We start from the raw sequence: 22,384 nt of genomic DNA, 5'->3' as shown, positions 1-22,384 counted from the left end.
CTGGAAATGAGCCCTCAGAGGGAGGTCCGATAAAAATGGCCCCAAATGGGAAGTCTTTGGTAGTTAGGGGTATCTAGACATTCTTGGCCTGTTAGACTTTTTGTATGTTGTGGCACTAAATATTATTCCTCCTCCTCTGAGTGATGGGAGGGGAAATTATTATTATTATTATTATTTTTTGATCACCCATTATCTATTTTTATTTTTATTTTTTAAGTTTAGAAGACTTTCTTGAAGTTGATTCAGTGTTGAATGGTGTTGCTTTTAGCAGTCTGTTGAGACGTTGTTACATATATGGGTTTCTAGTCTATAATCAAAGAAGGATGCTGTGTTTTTGTAATGTCTTGCCCCTCTTAGTCCCCTTTTCCGCATAGCTGAATTAGCTAAATTTTGTTGAGATGAATTAAAACTGGAAATTAGGTTAGTACTTGGAACATAAAACTAAGGTTTAGGAACGATAATGAATGCTCACAGATAGACTTGTATCTCACAATTATTTAAAAAATATTAATGCATTCTTCATGATTTTAAAGGTTTTTTGGTTAAAAGCTTGTATATGATTTGTGACTTTGTTCATATGTAAGAGTACATGTTAGAAACCTGCCAGGTGGGGGTAGGGGGCTGGGAACAACCAGGCTGACATTGATTGAGTGCCTGCTATTTACCAGCCCCTGCATGTTTTATACGCATCATTTCCTCTTATTTTCTTGTGACCCAGTTAAGTAGATACCATTATTCCCATTTTATTAAAAACTTTTTTTTTTCTTTTAAAGATTTTATTTATTTGACACACAGAGAGAAAGCACTAGCAAGGGGAGCAGCAGAAGGAGAGGAAGAAGTAGGCTCCCCTCTGAGCAGGGAGTCCAATGAGGCCGTGGGCCTTCTCCCCAGGAAGGCAGGATCCTGACCTGAGCCCAAGGCAGATGCCTAACTGGCTGAGCCACTCCATTATTCCCATTTTAGAGTTGGAAGAAAGTGAGGCTTTATGTGACTTTCTCAAGGTCACACAATTCATAATCATTAAAAAAAAAATTAAACATAGTGTTGACATAGGCCACAAAGTTTTATTAATTGTAATGAAGATATTGTTTACATAGAAGTTTTATTACAGCGTGGTGGAAAAGAAGTCATTACTAATTAATACTTGAGGGATCCCTGGGTGGCGCAGCGGTTTGGCGCCTGCCTTTGGCCCAGGGCACGATCCTGGAGACCCAGGATCGAATCCCACATCGGGCTCCTGGTGCATGGAGCCTGCTTCTCCCTCTGTGTCCTTGCCTCTCTCTATCATAAGTAAATAAAAAATTAAGAAAAAAAAAAGACCACTCATTTAAAAAAAAATAATTAATACTTGAAATAATGTGTATGTATCTGTCACCTGACTGAAGAGCATCCAGTTTATGCCAGGAATGGGCTGTTGGGAGGAGGGGAAGGAGGAGTGCCTCACTGATCAACCTCTGGGGCAAGAGAGACCTCCAGTGGTATTTTTTCTAATGCAGAGGGAGTTGACCTGTTATAGTATGTCTTTTTGACTCCCCTTCTTGCCAGATTCAGGTGCATCTTCCTCATCCACTCTACCTTTAAAGTATTTCTTGGCTGCTCCTGTTTGGGGGAAGAACAAGTGGGTAGGACTCAGATGTCTACCAGGCATCTTGAGTTCTCAGACTGCAGTTTCTCACAGAAACTCTTACGGTGCTTAAGACTACTTGAAATAATAGTTTGTACTATATTTCTGTATCATTGTGGGTTAAATGCCTCAGAAAGCTGACTTGAGAAACTAATCATCATTTTAAAAATATTTCTAAGACCATGAGTTTGGAATTCCTAGTAAGAAAGTTATAAATGAACTTGATAGTGACGGCTTTATAAATTGAACTAATTACACTTGATATGAGAATAAGTTGTTGTTTTAATCCAATTAATATATGCACACAGCTTAAAAATCAAATGGCGCTAAAAGGCTTAACATAAAACAGCAGTGTCCTACCCTTGGCCTTTTTATCCTCTAGGTTCTGCTTTCCGGTGGAAGCTACCATCTCATACTAGTTCTATTTATTTATTTTCCCATTTTTTACTTTCATATTTTGAAATTAATGTAGAATAAGCATTTGATTTCCTAGTATCATAATTCAGCACTTGCCCTGTTCTCTGGCCCAGTCCCTCAATATAGCTACATAACAATTTTTGGTAAAACCAACAATCAGTATTTACATTATTGCGTATATATGTGTTGCTCACTTCTGAGTTAAATAGTGATGCCAGATTATGGGATTTTTCCTTTTTTACTTTTTTGTTTTCACTGGAGCAAATAATTGCCTTCAACCTTTTGATTAGTTTTCATGTATCTATGGCTACATTCCTTAAATACTCCCAAGAAATCTATTCAGTGCCTTTTGATATTTTTTTTCTAGGTAGCACAGATCATCTCTCAGTTCCTCTTAGAGACTCCCTACTTGGGAGCCTTCCATCCTCTTGCTCCAGTCTGGACAGTAGGATTGTTTTTCCTGTGATTTCTGTTCCCTTCTCTCTTCCCTTGGAGCCTGTTTTCCTGGATCACTTGCTTTCTTTTTCTTGGTTTGCTTCATTTTGCTAAAGGGTATCCTCAGTAGCTTCCTAAAAAGGGGTCCATTGGAGGTAAATTATTTGAGGCCTTGTAGTCTGAAGGTGTCTACCCCTACCCTAGATACTTTATGGATGATTTATAAATGCTTATAGATGATTTGCCAACATTTAGAATAGTAGGCTGAAAAAATATTTTTTCCCATAATTTTGATGGCATTTTCACAGTTTCTGGATTTAAGGGTTTCTTTCTTTCCTTTCTTTTCTTTTCTTTTCTTTTCTTTTCTTTTCTTTTCTTTTCTTTCTTGATTTTATTTATTTATTTATTCATGAAAGACATACAGGGGTGGGGTGGGGAGGGGGGATGTGCAGAGGCAGAGGGAGAAGTAGGCTCCATGCAGGGAGCCTGATGTGGGACTTGATCCTGGGACTGTGGGATCACGCTCTGAGCTGAAGGCAGATAATCTACTGCTAAGCCACCCAGGCATCCTGGATTTAAGAGTTTCAAATAAAAAATCCAAACTCATCTGACTTTTGTTTTTATTTTTGTTTTTATTGAAGCTCAGAGTCTTTTTCTCTGGCATTCTGAATTTTTAAAAAGATTTTTAAAATTTATTTATTTATTTATTTGAGAGAGAGAGCACAGAGGAAGAGGGAGAAGCAAACTCCCCACTCAGCAGAGAACCCAGCAGGACTCGATCCCATGATCCTGAACCTGAGTCAAAGGCAGATGCTTAACTAACTGAGCCACCTAGCCACCCCTGGCATTCTGTAATTTTATATTGTGTAGGTCCTTTCTTCTGTTTGCCTGTTGTTTATCTTGTTTTAGTAGGCCCTTTGGATCTAGAGACTCATATTCTTTAGTTTTAAAAAATATCTGTTACTTTGATAATTTCCTACCCTTTGTTTTTTGTTTTTTCTTTCTGAGACATCTGGTTTGATTACTATATCTCCTGGAATTGATCTTCAGATACTCTTAACCTATGTTTCTTCTTGTTTATATCTTTGTGTTTGGAGATGGAAAGTGTGTGGGTGGGGATCTTCTTAATTTTGTTTTCTAAGCTTTTATTTTTAAAATTTTAATGATGTTTTTAAGTTACAGAAGCTCTTTTTGTTCTGTCTTCATTTCCATTTTTTTTAAATTTTTACTTTTTAAAGATTTTATTTATTTATTCATGAGAGACACAGAGAGACACAGGCAGAGACACAGGCAGAGGAAGAAGCAGGCTCCATGCAGGCAGCCTGATGTGGACTTGATCCCTGGACTCCAGGATCACGCCCTGGGCCAAAGGCAGATGCTTAACTGCTGAGCCACCCAGGCATCCTATGTTTCCATTTAATTGCATTTTCTGTTCCCATTTTATTCTTTATAGATGTATTATCTTTGAGGTGTGTGTTTATGTATTTTTCATTTTTTTGTATGTTTAATATGTTTTTAATGTTTCTTTGCTTTTTCAAGTGTGCTTGTTAATTTCAGAATTCCTTTTTATAGTTTAGATCATAAACATTTGGTGATACTTGGCTGTCTGCAATTAAGAGTGAGATGCTGAAAAGTTGATCAGGAGAGTATTTGTGCTGGTGATCTAGTGACTTCTTTTGAGTACAGGTAGTCTTTTCATTGGGTGTCTACCCCACATGTCAGCACCTTCACATATCCCTTGAGAGCAGTCAGTGTCTGCAGAGAAGATACCTCCAGTAGCCTGCCTCTGGTATGTTCAGTAATACACTGGCTACCTAGGTTTGGGATATCAGGTTGAGGAGGGAGATGAAGGGTGCTACCATTCAAGCTGCAGACTTTGACTTCTCCTTTTGAGAACCAAATTCTCCTTTTGAGAATTGAGAACCACAATTCTCTTGCCTCTGTGGTTCAGTTTCTTCAGAAAAAACTTAGGGTCTTTTGCTGGATCTGAAAGTCCATCTCTTTAGAGGCTCCCCCTTTGTCACTCCTAAGCCTCAGGCAGCCCTTTGATTGCCTCAGGGTCCTGATGAGAAATGACCATTTCCATCTATCTCCTCTTTTGGAAAAGTTTGTTGAAATGTGTATTGTGTTGTTGTCTTCTTTCCCTTTCTGTTTGTCTTTGTGGTTTAATGTCTTTGTGATTTCAAATCTTTATTTATTTATTTATTTATTTATTTATTTATTTATTTATTTATGATAGTCACACACACAGAGAGAGAGAGAGAGGCAGAGACACAGGCAGAGGGAGAAGCAGGCTCCATGCACCGGGAGACTGATGTGGGATTCGATCCCGGGTCTCCAGGATCGCGCCCTGGGCCAAAGGCAGGCACCAAACCGCTGCGCCACCCAGGGATCCCTGTTTTTGTGATTTCATTAGTATCATTCCCACAAGTTTGGGGAGGAAATGGGAATAAAGGCTAGGGATCATTCCACACATGTAAATTACATTTAAGTTTGGGCTTTGACTATTAAAGAGCTGTGGATGTGTAACAGGATTTTTTTTTTTTTTTTTTTTTTTTTTTTGGTAATAGTATTTAGAAGAATAGTAGTTGATACTTTTTAAAATGCTGCTGGCATGGAGCAGTCCTTTGCTTCTGGCAGGCACAAAAGTAATTCCTGTTTTAAGTATATATTGTTTCCATTTTATAGTTGAGGAAACAGACTTGGAGGAAGTATGTAACTCACTCAGTTCTTTGATTGTAGGGCATACAGTCCTGTGGAAGTCTTATCTGTACAGAGACTCCAAAAGCCTCAGGAAGCTTTACTCTCCATGTGGCATCCCTGTAACCCCCAGTCCAGTAAATGCTCTCATTTACTATTTACTCTTCATAATGGGCTGCAATGTAGACATCCACTTCTGCATTTTCACTGGTAAGGACTTTGATTTGGGGTCCTTTGGGCAGTGAGTAGAGGGTCAGGTCTTGACTCAGTTCTGCCTGAATCCAGAATCCATCTTGCCTCTTTGTTAGCTCTGGAGGAGTTGTGATTAACCAAAAATACTCAAGAAGTAGAATTTGAAAGCCTGCTGCCATGTGTTTGTGCTTTTGACTATTATCTGCATCTTCCTATGTTCTCTCTCTAATTGATCTAATAGTATTGAGTTCCCTGAAAATCCAGGGTTTGTGAACTGTTATATGGCTGGGCAGTGCTAGTTTGTTCCTAGCAAAATCCTGAAGGTAAGGGCTGTGGTATAAACTGGTTATGGCAGCAGTGGTGATAGTGATAGGGACTCTGTAAGGGTCTGGGGTTTTCTAAGAATAGACTGCCTTCTACCAATTAGACATTCACTTTGGGTAGCTTGCTTTTTCTGTTAAAATAAATATCTCTGGAAGATTTAAGCATTGTTCACATTTTATTTGGAATCAGTTGAATACAAGTTGAGATTGATGCTCCTCAAATCAGTCCAGTAAAACATTTTGAAGCCCAACCAAGTACCATATATTGTGGTAGAAAATGGTGACTCAAAGTTATTAAATTGCTTTTCTGGAGGATCTCAGAATTTCATAGGGGAGACTAACCATTGTATCGAGGACTGTACCATTGAGATAAGAGTCATACTGCTGATTGACATAAGTAAGTTATTGTAGGAGTGATTACTTTTGACTTTAGAAAGGAGAAAGAACCTTAGAGAGTTTAGGGAAAGTGTTCCAGGAACGGAGACATTTGAGCCTCATCTGGAGGATGAGTTTGATAAACAGAAAAGAGGAGCAGTTCTTGCCAGGTGAGAATACAGCATGAAAAGCTATAGGTGTATGGAAGTGGAGTGTGAAATCAAGTAGGAAAAACCTAATGTGGCTAAAAATGAGAAAAATTGGCAAAGTCAGGGAATGGTAGGATATAAAGCTGGGAGGTAGGTTGAAATTGGAGTTGGAATTTGAACTTCATCTTGTAGATAATGAGCTGTTGAAGAATTTAGGAGAGGAGACTGCACAAACAGGACTGGGTTATAGAAAAGATGACTTTGGCCCCAATGAAGGGCTTGGAGAAAGACAAGCTGGCTTTGGGATCAACTAGGGTAGTTGCAGGAGTGGTATGGATTTGGGCGAAATGTACAAGGAGTTTGGAAAAGACTTAGTGGAGGAGACCTGACGGTTAAAGAAAAGAGAAGTCGTTTGGGCTGCTGAACCAAGGGACTCTTTCCATTTGGGAGGTAGTTGAGGAAAAGAAAAATAAGATGAGCCATGTGTTCCTCTCTTTCCTGTTAAACTTTTTTTTTTTAATTTGTTTTTTGTTTTTTTAAAGACTTTTTTATTTACTCATGACACACACACAGAGAGGCAGAGACACAGGCAGAGGGAGAAGCAGGCTCCTTGAAGGGAGCCCGATGCGGGACTCGATCCCGGATCCTGGGATCAGGCCCTGAGCTGAAGGCAGACGCTCAACCACTGAACCACCCAGGGATCCCTCCTGTTAAACTTTAGGCCAAGTGCTGGGGGCAGGGGTGGGGGAGGGGGTTGGAAGGCGGTGAGGAGGGCAGTGACTGTTCTCTCTACTTCTGTGTCTGGCATAACCTGTGAGGTGTAGGGTGCTTGCTGGTGGAGTTGGGTTAGCATCCTGCAGCAAACTCTTAATCCTGGGCATTTTGGGTGTTGGTGGCATTGATGGAGGATTAATTTGAGTCCATGTGTTCTTCATTGGGAGAGCAAGGCTGAGACATTGTGCAATTGTGGGTTTTGAGTTTTTTTTTCCCCCTTCTTCATGCTACACATGTGGGAGAACTCTATCCAATTATGGCTAAACCTGTCCCCTATGAGTCACATCCTGAGTTGACTAGTCAGTTCTGAAGGTGCTGCCTAAAATAAATACTATTTGGATTTTAAGGGTCACTTTAGAAACAAATGAAACATGAGGGTATTTTTTTGAGCGTCCTGAATTGCGAAGTTCCATAGCATTACTTTTGTTTTAATGCATTTATGCCAGTGTTGTGAAAAAAGTTGCCAGCTATACATACTAAAGCAAAACAAAAAGACTGGGGCATGAAACAGAGCCTTTAGCTACTCTGAACTTATATTACACTTAAAAGTACTTTTTTTTGTGTTATCCTTGTTGATGCAAATCAAGTACGATATTTTCTGATCGAAATGTTTATTAAACAACTTTCATTTATGTGGGACCTCTTAAGATGTGATGTGCCAAAACAAATGTGTGTGTATTGCTGAGTTACATAATAAATACTTAGTGAATGATTGTTTTTACTATGCCCAGCAAGTGTTACTGCTGAGTGGTAGAGTATTTCTGAAACGTAATGTAATGTCATACATCTCATGCTTGTTCATAAGGTAAATATGTTATTATGTCTTGTTTATGAATAAATATGTTGTTATTTAAATGTGTGTTTTAGTATACTTCTTGCTATATGCCAAGTACTTCACATGTGTTCTTTTTATTTTATCAACTATACAAAGTAGGTGGCATTGACATTTTTTTTTTTAATAGATAAAGCTGAGGCTTTGGGAAATTACACAATTCACTGGAGGTCACAGAGATGTCTGGGGCTTTGTGACTCCAAAGTGCATGCTTTTTCTTTGCTGCTTCTGAAGATTAGCAGGTTACTTAGTCTTTATCTAACCAGAATCATCTGAGAGGCTTAAACAAAATATGGATTTCTCCTAGACTTATCCTGAGCAATTTATTTACGAGATCAGAAATGGGATCCAACTCATGAACTTTCTGAATGCCATGTTTCACTGATTATAAGATATAGTTTTCCCATGTTTGCACATCTCTATAAAATTGGAACCATTTTATAATCAATGGTGAGTCATCAGTTAATTGACAGTTCTTTTTTCTTTCTTAGTGGCACAAAAAATAATGTTACAGTTTAGACTAAATGAAATACAGTGTGGTAAAAGGATTGCCACCTTTCCTTTTTTTGAGGGGGGGGTACCTGTCAGCTCTCTTTCAGAGATGTAAAATTCACTAATGGTATTTATTATTTGCTTGTGGTAATGGCTGTGTAGTAATGATGGCAGTGAATTATTACCATTAAGTTTACAGACAATAGTAATAGTTTTCAGCTAGGAAGTTGCTGGCAAAAGAAAGAATCAGCGGTTAAGGTTGAAATATCAACCTTATTGGTGAAAGACTTCTGGCCTTTCCCTAGACAAAGACATGGATACTCAGTCTATTAAAGTTTTGCATACTGTGCTGACTTTGACTTTGGGAGCTTTGTAGGGACCTCTGATGAAAGCTTATGATGGTGCATCTTGTGTCCCACAAAAGCTGGCTCTGGAAGGGGACATATTACATTCTGTATTTCATCCTGGTATTCCCCGACCTCCTTACATGAATTTTTAAAGATTTGCATATATTAAGATTCACTTTATTGTGTTATATGAATCTTGACGGATGTACAGTGTTAAGTATCCACCATAATATCATATAAAGTAGTTTTGCCATCCCCCCAAAATCCCCTGATTTATTTTATTTTATTTTATTTTAATTTTTTTTTTTTAATTTTTTTTTTTAAATTTTTATTTATTTATGATAGTCACAGAGAGATAGAGAGAGAGGCAGAGACACAGGCAGAGAGAGAAGCAGGCTCCATGCACCGGGAGCCCGACGTGGGATTCGATCCCGGGTCTCCAGGATCGCGCCCTGGGCCAAAGGCAGGCGCCAAACCGCTGCGCCACCCAAGGATCCCTTTTTTTTTTTTTTTTAATTTTTTTTTTTAAATTTTTATTTATTTATGATAGTCACAGAGAGATAGAGAGAGACCCTGATTTATTTTAAATAAATTTGCTTTTAAAAATGTATTTATTATGGAGAAATTCAAATATTCAAAAGTAGAATAGTATAATGAGCCTATGTGTACCCATCATCCAGTTTCAACAATGATCATCTAATGGCCAATTTTTTTTTTTTTTTTTTTTTTTTTTGGTCTATACCTCTCTACACTCCATTCTACTCCTTTGCCCTTACTGCCCTGATTCCCTATTTGGATTATTTGAAGCAAACTCAAACACATAATTTTGTAGAAAAAAATTTAGTATGTACCTCTGAAAGATAGGGACTCTTTAAAAATGTACAGTAACCATTTTTACACCTAAGAAATTAACAGTTCATATATATATCAAATATCTGTACTGTTCAGATCTTTTTGATTTATAGATCTGTATATGGAGACTCTTGCCTGCCACCTCTATCCTCTCTTAATCCCCTCCACCCTTCCATGTGTTTAGTTCCTCTGATTGCCAAGCTCTTTCTCACCTTAGGGTCTGCATTTGATGGTTGCTTTGCCTCACATACTTTGCCCAGATCTTTACATGACTGGAGCCTTCCAAGTCTCAACTTAAAATGTCACACCTCAGAGAGCCTTGCCTTTCTAGGGTTGACCCCCCAGTGCCACTTTGTTCTTATCACCCTGTTTTATTTTAGCTTTTGTTGTTTCTGTCTCCCTCTATATAAAAGTTTGTTCTGTTTGAGTAGAGACCTTTTATATTATTCCACTCTAGATCTCCAGTACCTAAAACAATATCTAGCATGTAGTAGATGTTCAGTAAAAGTTCAATGAATGAATAAATGAATAAATCATACTCTTTTTAGGGGAGATTCACTATCTTATGCCTTAGGGAGGTCATCATTCTCTTTATCATTTCCCATTACCTGCTGAGTTAGTATCCAAGAAGGGAGTTCGGCTGGACTTACTTATATTTATGAATGGGATTTTTTTTTTTAAGATTTTATTTATTCATGAGAGAGAGAGAGAGAGAGAGAGAGGCAGAGACACAGGCCACAGGCTACAGGCAGAGGGAGAAGCAGGCTCTATGCAGGGAGCCCAATGTGGGACTTGATCCCAGGTCTCCAGGATCACGCCCTAGGCTGAAGGCAGTGCTAAACCACCAAGCTACCGAGCTACCCGGGCTGCCCTGAATGGGAGATTAAATAAATCAGTTTTTGATACCTTATTTTCTTTGAGGTTGCTTAGTTTTCCCAAGTCTGTTCCTTGTAGCCCTCTTTCTGGTAGGGTGTCCCCCATGTTGGCTTCCATAGGTCTTACACTCTGACAAACAAATCAGTATCACTATACTCATAACATTCTGTCTTTCCCATATACTGCATTAAGGTCATCCCATGGGTTGACACATAGCAGGCTCCCAGCAGACTGTTGGTCTGCAGGACAGTTGAAAGCTGCAAAGTATTCAAGAGAGATTCTGGCAAAAGCCTTTTCCAGTTATTAAAAGATGGGAAGTGCAGTTTCTCATCCTTTCTTCTGAAATGCTTGAGCTACTGTTAGTTCTATCCAGTGCATTTTTTCACTATACACAATGTAGTTTTCACCTCTGGAAATTTGATTTGGGTCTCTTTATATCTTCCATGTCTCTATTTAACTTTTGACCATGTGAAGTATAGTTCTAATAGTTGTTTAAACATTCTCATCTGCTAATTCTAACATCTGTGCTGGTTCTGGATTGATTTCAATTAATTTATCATCTATTTATCTTCCTTCCTTCCTTCCTTCCTTCCTTCCTTCCTTCCTTCCTTCCTTCCTTCCTTCCTTCCATTTTAGCATGCCTGATAGTGTTTGAGTGGATGGCAGGCACTGTGAATTTTACACTGGTGGTACTGAATATTTTTGTATTCTTGGGTTTTGTTCTGAGACTCAGTTGAGTTACCTGGCAACAGTTTGACCCTTCTGATCTTGCTTTTCGGATTTGTTAGATAGGACAGGAGCAATGCTCAGTGTAGGTCTAATTATTCTTCCACTACTGAGTTAAGAACCTTTTGTGTACTTTTCTCTGGTGACCTGTGTGAATCATGAGGTTTTCATGTCTGGCTAGTGGGAATAGTGGTGATATTCCAGATCCTACACAAGTAGAATTGTATATTTTATCCTTTCTCTGTCCTTGTGCAGCTCCTTTATCCATACTGTGAAAGACTGGAGGGCAACTGTTACATGCAGATCTTGGAGGTTTTCTGTGCTTTCTCCTCTCTGGTACTTCATCCCACTTACTCTAGCTGTCTTTGTCTGAACTCTCATATTTTGTATGGTTCTTGGTGATCTCAGACATGAGAGTTAGCCTGGTCTATCTTGTCTAGAAGTGGAAATAGGGATTATCTTTATGATTATTTGCATCTTTATGATTGTATCTATTCTAATTTAAATCATTTGTCAAAGGAGAATTTAGTTCAATTTAAAGAAAAAAGTTTTATTTTTTAAGATTTTATTTATTCATGAGAGAGACAGAGAGAGAGGCAGAGACATAGGCAGAGGGAGAAGCAGGCTCCCTGTGGGGAGCCGATGTGGGACTGGATCCAAGGACCCCGGGATTATGGGATTACGACCTGAGTTGAACACAGATGCTCAACCACTGAGCCACCCAGGCGTCCCTAAAGAAAAAAGTTTTAGTTTGTATATGTGTGCATGCACATGTACACAAATGTGGAAATATAGTAGATAACATGGTATAGGACAGTACTGAATTCTGCATTTTTGAGTTTTAATTCCATTTTATGATATATGTGTTTATTAATGTATTGGTTTCTTCATATGTAAGACAAGATGCTTTTCAACTACAACAGGATATCTGTTACCATGGTCGATATGATGTTACATAATCTTCAAAACAACTTAGTTATTGGTGGGAGAGTTGCATATTTTTGGATGAAAACTAAAATCATAGAAAGTTTGAAAGACAGGTCACTTAGATATTAACCTGGTTGATTGATCATCTTTATTAGCAACACTTAACTCATACTTCAAACGATTCTTTATTGAATGTTTACTAGGCCTTATTTTAGGGGCTTAATATATTTTAATAAAGTAGATAATATTTTAATAAAATGGGCAAATATCTCTCCCCTCATGGATCTGAGTTCTAGCAAAGAGCTAAATGGCTTGCCTGAGAAGAGAATTTATATAGTTTTGGAACTGGACTTCAGATTAGGACTTTGCAGTGCTGGTTGCTGGCAGGAAGAAGTGATGTTTGTGAGTTCTTCATTATGCTTTCCTGGACATAACAGTCATGCTAAGTTACTAGTGGCATCCATGGCTGGCTGAGATCAGAGATCATGTTCCTATTAAGAGTTGGCTATGAAGTTGAATGGTGATCATGTCAAATGGTAATTTATTCCATCTCTATGACAGAGCTGTACCTGCAATGCATGTTTGAGCTGGTCAGATTATCTTATTTAAATAGGACAGGAACTAATGACATTATTTTCCAGAGTATCTTTTTACCAGGTACTGGAGCATTGTAGTACTATGGCACCTCATGTTTCATATGTTATGCTATAGTGCTAGAGATTATGGGTTGTCACTTATTTTCCTTGGATAGGATTTGGGAAGCATTTTTACGATCTCTGCAGTTGTTGCACAGATCACATCTTTGGGAGAATTCTTTTATGGATTTTGTTTTAGATGACAAATATGTTAATTAGACCTGAAATCTTGTTCCTCTATTTCAGTGTCTAGCTCTCTTTATAATTTCTTATCCATCTACTGTAGTATTTTCAGATGGGGAAGGTGATAGTCCATCATTTGAGTCACCCACTTGAAATCAAAAGTGACCTTACTCTACCTTTGATTCTACACAGGTGATATCATCAGAGGTAGTAGAGAGATAAACCTGAGCACACTATTTATGATGGATAGCTTTGGGCTTCCATTTTCAGGAATCACAGAATTACAGTGAAAGCTACTTTCTGAAAGTAATCTCTAGAGGATAGGGGAGGAGAGATGCTTAGTAAATGGTTCTTTGCACCCTGTAGCTTCATGATGTGTTATAAATCAGTGGCAACAAATAGCCACTTCAGGGGATTGTTTTTAGGTAAACTGTTGATTTTGACCACATTGTCATGTTTTCTTCCTGAAGTGGCAAAATAAGCAAAGGTGCTCTGTGATTGCAGATGCCTGGCTTTTCCTTGGGAGGACCAGGAGATTCCCTTCCTTGAAGTTGACCACTTAGCTACCTCTCAGGGACCGGGAGGATGGGTCTGCTTTCCTTTCCTTCAAGCAGGCCAGTTTTAGGTAGGAGATGTGGGAGCAGCCTGGAGGAAGGGAATGGAGGGAGGGGGCATATTTACACTGTCTTCTGTTGTCCAATAGGCATATTGTTTTCTCTTCAAAGCTCACTTTTATTCTTTTTATACTCTCTGTGTGTGCCTATATATGCTCTCAGCTGTGTTCTATGGAGATGCTTAAGGTTGCAGGAGAAAGATTGGAGAAAAATGATGAATTGGTAGAGCATTACATGAAAAATCTTATTTAATCTATAAGATTATGGTTTTAACTATTATAGAGATTGAGGATTTATATGCTTTTTCTTTTGTAATTATGAGGAAAGGATTCTCCTTTCCTATAGTCTAATATTTGTAAATTCCTTGTCTTATAATGTAGTTAAATATTAGGTCTCAGCCAATTTTCTAGTTAAAATTCGACTATAGTTAGATTTATTAGATCTTGATGGACAAATTATTTTATTGTATCTATTTCCACTGACTAGTTTCTATAAACTAGGAATATTTGGAATACGATCTTACTTATTTTCCTTTAGAATTGATTAAAATGTATTTAGTGGTTTTATACCTAGTAAGTGATGTTGGCTCTTTTCCTCTGGCTCATGTACTGGACTGTACTCAGAACTTAAATTATCTTGACTAAATTTTTTACTTAAGTTTTGACTAGCATTTAGAAATGGATGATATCATAGAATATAATAGAGGTTTGGCTGACATTTGGAAATCATAGATGATATCATAGAATAATAGAATTTTGTGGCTGGGGAGGGACATTAACATCATCTGGTTTAGCTCTCTTGCTTTATAGTTGAGAAAATTGATGCCTAGAGAAAGTGGTTAAATAATTGATTCCCAAAGTTCACTCAGTTACTTATTAGCAAAAACTCTGCTTTAATTCTGTTTCCACAACATTACTTTTGTTTTCCTCCCTTAACTGATTCCTGATGTTTTCTTTAAAATATCATTTCCCAGGACACCTGGGTGGCTCAGTGGTTGAGTATCTGCCTTGGACTCAGGTTGTGATACCGGGGTCCTGGGATCCAGTCCCTGCATCTGACTCTCTGCAGGGAGCCTGCTTCTCCCTCTGCCTCTGTCTCTGCCTCTCTCTGTGTCTCTTATGAATAAATTAAAAAAATATCATTTCCCTTAAAATTCATCTTTGATGTAGTTGATTTTTATCAACAGGCTGCCATTCATGCATCTAATATTTGAGTAGCTACAAATATTCGAAGACCCCAGTCCTGCTTGTGAGGTGTACACAGTACTGGGGGAGTACAAATGCATGAACAGTTCTCTGGAATGTAATTTTTTTTTAAGATTTTATTTATTTATTCATCAGAGACACACACAGAGAGGCAGAGACACAGGCAGAGGAAGAAGCAGGCTCCATTCAGGGAACCCAACGTGGGACTCGATCCGGGGTCTCCAGGATCACGCCCTGGGCTGAAGGAGGCGCTAAACCGCTGAGCCACCAGAGCTGCCCCGGAATGTATTTTGTTAAGTGCTATAAAGGTAGCTCAAGGGAAACCTGGGTTAGCTCAGTGGTTGAGCATCTGCCTTCAGCCCAGGGCGTGATCCCAGGGTCCTGGGATCGAGTCCCACATCAGGCTCCCTCCAGGAAGCCTGCTTCTCCCTCTGCCTATGTCTCTGCCTCTCTCTGTGTGTCTCCCATGAATTTTTTTTTTTTAAAGGTAGCTCTTTTTATAAAGGGAGATGGTTTGCTCATTGGCACTATTCAACTGTTGTTGTGGCCTTGAGAAACCAATTGTTAACCTTTAAAATTATTTGGAAAATTTTTTGAACTAGTGAATTATTTGAACATGAGCTAGACAGGGCAGATCATGTAGGACACAGGCCTTGATTAAAGTTTGAATTTAAGATTATATAGGGAAAAATTAAATTTTCTTGATGGGAGTTGAGAGTTTTGAGGGACGAAACTTTGGTTTCTTGGCTTGGAATTTAGTTTGTTTAAAAATAAAGTTTTGGACAAATGCCATAATTTCTAATAAAAGCAACATTCCTACTTTGCCGGAATTGATAGTGAAAAATTAAGTCTGGTTATTGTATCGAAAAACTGAAATATTGTTCGTTTTTTGTTAGAATAGAAAAGTTCTACTTATTCAGATAACAAAATACCGCCTCTTTGGTTGATGGCTGTTTACTCTTGCTCCTATTCGCCTTCTAGCAGGGCCCCTTTACCCCTCTACCCACTCTACTTTGTCTGGTCTGTCCTCTTTTCTGCTGGCCCTTTCACTTTATCTTGTGGAGCTCCAGTTCAGTTTTGAGGTCTCTTCTGACTCTTTTCATAGTCTCTTTATCTTTTCAGCTTAACTAAGACCTGGTTTTCTTTTGTAAGTGATAGTTTCCTCATAATTCTTTCCAGTCACTGAAAGCCAATTTTATTATACACCCTCCCCATTTATGGGGCAGAGGCTAGCTCTTTTTCTTTCCTTTTTAAGAAATAATAATTTGTTGAGGTGAAATTCATGTAACATAAAACTAACCACTTTAAAGTGAACAATTCAGTGACATTTAGTACATGTGCAATATTGTGCAACCACCAGTTTTCATTCCAAAACATTTCCATTACTCCAGAGTAAAGACTCCTTACCCATTAAGCACTCTTCTCCCCACCCCCCTGCCCCCATCAACAACCAATTTGTATTCTATCTCTCTAGATTTATTTATTCTGAATATTTCATATAAATGGAATCCTACAATGTGAAACTTTTGTGTCTGGCTTGTTTTATTTAGCATAATGTACTTCATTCCTTTGTGTGGCTGAGTAATATTCCATTCTATATATGTATCAAAATTTATTTATCTGTTGATGGACATTTGGGCTGTTTTCACATTTATACTATTATGAATAGTGCTCTATGAATGTGTGTGAGTGTACTTGATTGAGTGTCTTCAATTTTGGATGTATACCTAGAAGCGGTATTGTGAGTTATATGGTAGGTTCTATGTTTAACCTTTTTTTCTTTTAAGTAAGCTCTATGCCCAACAGGGGTCTTGAACTCACAACTCCAAGATCAAGAGTTCCATATTCTACCAACTGAGTCAGCCAGGTGCCTCCATGTTTAACTTTTTGAGGAACCACCAAATTATTTTTCACAGTGGCTGAATCATTTTGCATTTCTATCAGCAATGTATGTAAGTTCCAATTCTCTACATCTTTGCTAACGCTTTTTTTCTTTTTTATATTTAAAGCTGTCCTAGTAGGTGTGAAATGATACCTCATTGGGGTTTCGGTTTGCATTTCCCTAATAACTAATGATGTTGAACATCTTTTTATATGTTTGTTGGCCAATTTTTATATCTTTAAAGAAATATCTACTCAAGTCCTTTGCTATTTTTGTATTCTCTTTTTGTTGTTGAGTTGTAAGTCCTTTATATGTTATGGATACTAGACCTTTATCAGACACATAATTTGCAATATTTTCCTCCATTCTGTAGGTTATCTTCATCTTCTTGATAATATCTTTTGATGCACAGAAGTTCTAAATTTTTATGAAGTCTAGTTTGCTTCTGTTGCTCATGCTTTTAGTGACATATCTAAGAATCCATTGACAAATTCAAGATCATAAAGATTTTCCCCATGTTTTAGTCTAAGAGTGTTATAGTTTTAGGTCTTATATTTAGATTGCTGATCTATTTTGAATTTCTTTTAAATATGGTATGAGGTAGGGGTCTAATTTCATTCTTTTGTGTATGGTTATCTAGTTGTCTCAGAATAATTTGTTGAAAAGGCTACGCTTTCCTCGTTAAATGGTCTTGGCATCTTTGTTAAAAATTAGTTGGCTAGAAAAATAGGTTTATTTCTGGATTTTCAGTTCTATTCCATGGGTCTACATGTCTGTGATACCATACTGTTTTGGTTTCTGTGGGTATGTGGTGAGTTTTAAAATCAGGAATTGTGAATTCTTCAACTATGTTCTTCATCAAGATAGTTTTGACTGTCAGGAGCTATATGTGTGATTCTGTATTAATTTGAGAATCTGCTTTTCTATTTTTGAAAAAAAGAATTTTAATAGAGTTTGTGCTGGTAGATCCATTTGGGTAGTATTACCACCTTAACAATAGTGAGTCTTCCAATCCATGAAAATGGGATGACTTACCATTTATTCAGATCTAATTTGTCTCAGCAATGTTTTATAGTTTTCATTGTTAAACCTTTGTTTAAATTTATTGTAAGGTATTTCATTCTTTTGGATGCTATTGTGAATGGAATTGTTTTCTTAATTTCCTTTTTGGATTGTTATTAAGGCACCAGTTTTTATCATGCATTACATCCTTCTTTTCCTATTTTTGATTGTTTTGCCCCAAGACCGTGACGCCACATCTTCCTTTTGATGTCAGTGATATTTACTTACATTAGGGTTGTTGGAATCCCCTGCCTTCTATAAGATGATCCTTCATAACTTCAAACCTTGACTTGTTTTTATTTCCCTCTTTTTATCCCTGGATATTAAAATCTGCTGTGACTTTCTTCTCAACTATTACTCCTTTGGATGAGCTGGTATTCTAGTTCCCAGCTCTCTTTTCCAAATAAGGCGCTCATAGAAATGGCCACTTTAGACTTGGTCCTCTTAGCTCTTGGAACTTTTCTCACCAGGGCATACCAACCTTCTTTCTCAGTCACTTCCTTGTACTGAAACCAGGCTGTTTCTTGGTCTCCTAAAGAGTTATATAGTTTCTGGCTTGTTGTAGACTGGCTCAATAAAGTATTACTAAATAGATTGCTTCCCTCATTGCCTATCTAACCATTCCTCATTGCCCACCTTACCTCCATGGAACCTACCACATTACTTGCAGACAATGATAACTCTTGTTATCTGCTACCCCTGCTTTGAGACTGCATTTAATTGCTTTGTCATATTGACACACTAATAATAGCAATTAGAAAAGAGTGTATATCTAGATTGCATCTTCATTTGTCTTTTTCTTTAATTTTTTTTTTTTTTTTTTTTTTTTTTTTTTTTTTTGGTGAGCGTATGATGGGCAAGGAAAGAGAAAGAGTATATTCAAAAATAATGCATGATATTCTTGGGACATCTGGGTGGCTCAGTTGGTTAAGCTTCTGCCTTTGGCTCAGGTCATGATCTTGGAGCCCTGTGTTGGGCTCCCTGCTCAGTGGGGAGTCTGCTTCTCCCTCTCCCTTTACCCCTTCCCTTGCTTGTGCTCCCTCTTTCTCTGTCTCTGGAATAAATAAATAAAATCTTATTTTAAAAAATATTTTATTTATTTATTTATTCATGAGACACAGAGAGAGAGAGACAGAGACAGAGACACAGGCAGAGGGAGAAGCAGGCTCCATGCAGGGAGCCTGATGTGGGACTTGATCTTGAGACCCCAGGACCACACCCTGGGCCAAAGGCAGGTGCTAAACCGCTGAGCCACCCAGGGATCCCCAATAAGTAAAATCTTAAAAAAAAAAAAGCATGATATTTACCACAGATTTTATCTTTTCCAAAAAATCAGCTTGTTGAAACTTTTTTATCTTATTAATTTTATTTTCTGATTATGTGGGCAAAATTTTATTTAGGTTATTTGGAAAGGATATAAGACCATAAAGAAGAAAAGTATACAGTATTTAACCAAGTATTGGTAATTTTTGGTAAATAACTTTACAGTATTTTTTACATGTTCTCATATTTTTTAATGTAATTGAAGTCTTACAAAATAGGAATATAGATAACTTTTTGAGGTAGATAATACTTGAAGATTTGTAGTGTTAAGTTTTCCCTCCCTCCCTGCTTCCTTCCATTGGCCACCCTGTGGTCAGAAGGTAGCCTATACATTTTCTACTTTAAGAAACTGATTGTGCTTTCGTTATGGCTGATCACTTTTTGTAACTCTCTTACAAATGCTTTGAAAGAATTGAATTTCCTATAAAGTGCTGTCTTGATGTGTCAGTATGTCTATCATATTAATCATAGCTACATATATGTAAATTATGTACTCTACATGCTAATATCAGTCATAGACTAATAGTTCCATACCATGATTATACTTAACATTGGGTTCTCTCCATATTTCTAATATTTGGGGATGATTGTGCTTCCATTGGATTCTCTTTGTATTTCTCATATTTGAGGGTTTTTGGATTCTTGACATTTTGATTTAGAGCTGTAAAGATTCAAGATTATAATACTTTCATCATGAGGTATATATCTTCCCAGTATACAAAGCTTCTTTATCGCCTGTTAAAAATAAAACTATTATTAATGTCTCAGAATATTTTGGAGTAACTTTTGCAGGGAAGAATACATAATTGGTATATTTTCTGAAGCCTTCTGAGAATCTCATGTCTTTACATATGATTAGAATTTGGGATTAGAATTTCCTGGCCTTCTTGCTATTCCCTTGAAAAATATTGCTGTATTGCATTCCCTGTCGTCTTCAGAATTTCCCGTATTATTGTCATTCAGATAGTGAGCCTGTGAGTATTCCAAGAATTGTCTTCTCATTTCAGCCCCATTGTTATGGGGGTTGTATGTGAAAATTCTTTGATCTTCTCTTTCCAGTTCTTAGTGCTTTTCCAAGTTTTACTTTTGGTGTACCTGGATATTGTAAGGGAAAGAGGAAGGTGTTTTAGTCAGTGATAATTTATCATTACTAGTGTTAATACTGGTGTATCAGAGATTTATCCTTGCCAATGTGGTTTTTGTTGAATTTCATTGCTTGAGGGCTTTCTCGCTCTTACTAACCTTCATGGATTACTTTAGGCAGTTACTAAATTTTTGTTTAGTAAATTGCTGCAGATATATATGTATTTCTTTAAACATGTTTTTGAAAACCAGTTTTTTTTTTCTGGTTTAACTTTCATAGGAAATTTAATAAAAAGAATAAAAGCATGCATAAAAATAATCCATAATCCATTATTTATGATCAACCACTATTAATATTTGTTGATATTTCCTTTTTTTTCTGAGAAATGGAGCACACACATCATGTGTATACTTAAATATTTAACTTTAGTTCGCTGAACATTTATCAAATACTTCTTACATTGAGGATGTATTCTAGGTGCCAGACACTGTTATAAAAATTTGCTGTATATAGTTTGTATCTTGCCTGTTTTTATTTTATGTTACAGTCTAAGCAAAACCCAGTTTATTAAAATTTATTTGTAACAACTCTATTCATGACTTTGTAGTCTTTTCCAGTGTTTTTTTTAGTTACTAAAACCTGTTCTCAAAAGGGGACCTCAGTATATCACATAGATGAATTGGGAGAGATTTGATTAAAGGAGTATAATGACTTACCACCTCTCACCTTCTCCAAAGAAAGAAACTTTTGAAAACTATTCTCTGTTATGGATGTACAGTATTATAGTTTATTAACTGCTGCTTTATTGCTGGTCATTTATTTTGCTTCTTGAATTTAAAATATTACTTTGATTAATCACTTTATATGTAAAAATTTTTATCTACATTTGGTTTCCTTAGGGTGGATTTTTAGAAGTGGAATGACTGGATCAAAGAGTATAAATTTTGTAAAACTTTGATATATATTCATAAACTGTTTGCTTGCTATACCCTAACATTCAGTATTACAGTTAAAGAATATAAACGTTTCTGTTACAACATCAAATGCATTCCTAAACAAAAACCCTTCAGGATTGCCTGTTCACTAAAAATAATAGGACTTATGGGAAAAATAAGGTTAAAGGCAAACCACTCAAGACCTCTGCAGTTTTCAAACCAAGTACTAACAAAAGCATAATTGGTACCTTATGAGATAACTTGGACTGTGCAATCAAACCACTTAGCACAGCTGAGGCTGCTTTAGAGGAGAGTTAAAGATATTAAAATATAATAGGATGGAAATCACTGGCCTGCATAGTCTTGAGATAATGCAGATGTAAGTAGATTTCTAAGCCAGTGTGGAGCTGCCATAGAGGTAGACACACAAGAGGAAGTTCAGCTTGCTGTTTTCTAGGAACTGTGTAGGCTGGTGGTGCTCCTCTGAGCAGGAAGCCCTGGGTGCAGGTGCTCATTTTTAGTTTTCTTAAAATAGGGCAGAGAGGGGGCGCCTGGGTGGTTCAGTGGTTGAGCATCGTCTGCCTTTGGCTTAGGTAGTGGTCATGGATGGGGTCCTGGGATCGAGTCCCCCATCAGGCTCCCCCCAGGGAGAGCAGAGAGTAGAGAGTAGGGCAGAGAGGGCTCCTTCCTGGCAGGAATTGAGACTTGAGTGAGGGTCTTTTTCTTTTCCACAGAAAGTTATAATTCTTTACCTCCTATTCCAGTTCCCCTTGCCTGGGAAAATTCAAATGTGAACCATCATAATTTTTGTGTTATAGTGGCATTGTCATTTTATTAACTAATCACTTATAAACTAATTGGTGTTATAGGAACCTGTCTTATGACAAAACAGAGTGTTTTTGCTAATTTTATAGGCAAAAATTTGAATCTCATTTTAATGGTTTCTTCAAAAAAGTTAAAAGCCTTTCAAACTAGGAATTATTAACCTTGGTCAAAACAAATGTTTTCAAAATCTTTAGTCAGAAAATATCAACTCTATGTAACTGTCACATTAGAATTTAAACACCTTAGGGTAGTAAATTTCAAATTTCCAATTTATTTTGATGGCCATTAAGTATTTATAGATATGGATCATAGGACTCCAAACTCTCAGCAGCTTATGAATATTATTTGTTGAGAGTAGAAGACATGGTTTTGTAGTGACTTTCATATGTGGGAATGGCTTCATCCAGGATTATGCAGTGTTCACTCAAAGCACCAGAGAAGACAGAGGGTAGGGGAGTCAAGTCAGTTCAAGACTGCCTGGTTTCTAGGGTTGAGTGTACATGTCTACCATAGGCAGAAAGTGGTGGGAGAAAGTTGAGGGTACTAGTAAGAAAGTGATTAAAGTAATTGGGGTTGAGGCCAGTAGGAAGAAAAT

General features: G+C 37.3%; 1 protein-coding gene across 2 annotated transcripts in view; it reads left to right on the top strand.

Annotated features, from left to right (window-relative positions):
- The window catches only part of RYK (receptor like tyrosine kinase), an 86,694-nt gene that overhangs the window by 1,292 nt on the left and 63,018 nt on the right, over positions 1–22,384 (top strand). The gene's annotated exons all lie outside the window — the stretch shown is intronic.

This window comes from Vulpes lagopus, chromosome 19 (assembly GCF_018345385.1).
Source record: "Vulpes lagopus strain Blue_001 chromosome 19, ASM1834538v1, whole genome shotgun sequence".
Lineage (NCBI taxonomy): Eukaryota > Metazoa > Chordata > Mammalia > Carnivora > Canidae > Vulpes > Vulpes lagopus.
Note: the sequence above shows the minus strand (reverse complement) of the source record. Positions and strands in the feature narration are given on the sequence as shown.